Raw genomic sequence first — 1,714 nt, forward strand, 5'->3', positions numbered from 1 at the left:
AAAAAAAAAACAAATGACCTCATCTATCTGGTTGACCTAACAGAGTGGTAAACATGGGGGTACCTTGTAGGCCTTCACTAAATACTGGCCTATTATTTGACACTTAATACTGTATCCCTTTGGCAAATCATTGGCATTTCCATTTAACTATGCCTTCAGAAGGACAAAGGATGTGCTGATAAAAAAAAAAAAAGACCCTGAGTAAGGTATATTTCTTCTGGCTGCCCTCGGTTAAGCAAAGTGATTCTAACTCTTGGCAAAGCACTGTGGCCTCCTCTCACTGAGGAGGAATCTGTTTCTATGGGTAAGAATAGCCTTTACCTTCCTTTCTTTTCTTCTTTCTTTCTTCCTTTTCCTTTGGTGGCAAGGAAAAAGGACAACTTTGGAAACAGACCACTAAGCTTGCCTTCATGAAGATGCAGTCAACCTGCTTTGGAAAGGTTATCAACTTGGCAGCACCAGCAGTATCCATTCCAAGCACTCTGCCAAACTCCAGACTATTTGACAGTTCAATTCAGCAATCTAAATAGACCCTCTTAAATAAAAATGAAGAATGGCCCATCCCATACTCCTGCTGTCAACATTTTCTGAATTTGGTAGGAGTGGTTACGTGTAGGATGTAGGTAACCCATGAGTGGAAAGGTGGCTGAAGAGATGGAAGACAAGGGAGATCTGGCCTCTGGCCAACACTTGGGAAGGATGAAAAATAACTCTTGGTCAGCTTCTACCTTGCAGTTTACAAAATGCTTCCCTTCACTTTAACAGTGAAGTAGGTTGAGCACAGATGAGAATCTGAAATTCAGAGCCTGAAATCAAAGATTCTAAGAGGTGGAGATGAACGAGTTACATTCCAGGCACATGAGGAAGACTGTGCAAAGGCAAGAGCTGAAATGCCATGTATGATAGACGGCAGTAAAACCAGAAGTAGAAGGTGCATGGGGGCAAGTAACAGGTAATATGGCTGGAGAGGTAGGCTGGAACCAAACGGTGAAAACCTGAACCCAGGACTTGAAAGTTAAAGGAAGGAAGGAAAGGAAGGGAACATGCATTTATGAAGTTCTTACAATATGCCAGGGCACTTCACAAATATTATCTCATTTGATGCTCACAACAACTCCTGGGAGGTTATTATTATCCCCATTTTACAGTTGAGGAAACTGAGGCAGACAGAAGTGCCCAGGATCACACAGCTAAGAAGTATCTGAGCAGGGGCAGCTAGGTTGCACAGTGGATAGAGCAGCAGCCCTGGAGTCAGGAGTACCCGAGTTCAAATATGGCCTCAGACACTTAAACACTTACTAGCTGTGTGACCCTGGGCAAGTCACTTAACCCCAATTGCCTCACTAAAAAAAAAAATAGAAGTATCTGACTGGATTTGAACTGAGGACTTCCTGGTTCCAGGACTGGTGAGGAGCCACTAGCTTGCCTACTGTACTTTCCACTGACACCACTGGGTCTAGAATTGAGACTATAATACTTGTATTAGTTCCCTTGCAAGCATTATGCATTTTTAGATTGTCAGCTCGCTGGGTTTTAGTAACCTTTCCTGGTTCCGATCGCAGGGAGCTTTCAGATGAAGATGACAACCGGCCTTCTTTCCTGCCAGCCTCTCGCTTAAACAGAGAGACTGCAGTGTCCACAATGGACCAGAAGGTGGCGATGTCTTCTCCAAGGCAGCAGGGGAACCCCTTCTAACGTTCTCACACATCTCCGA

The sequence above is a fragment of the Dromiciops gliroides genome, chromosome 4, assembly GCF_019393635.1.
Source record: "Dromiciops gliroides isolate mDroGli1 chromosome 4, mDroGli1.pri, whole genome shotgun sequence".
Classification (NCBI taxonomy): Eukaryota; Metazoa; Chordata; class Mammalia; order Microbiotheria; family Microbiotheriidae; genus Dromiciops; species Dromiciops gliroides.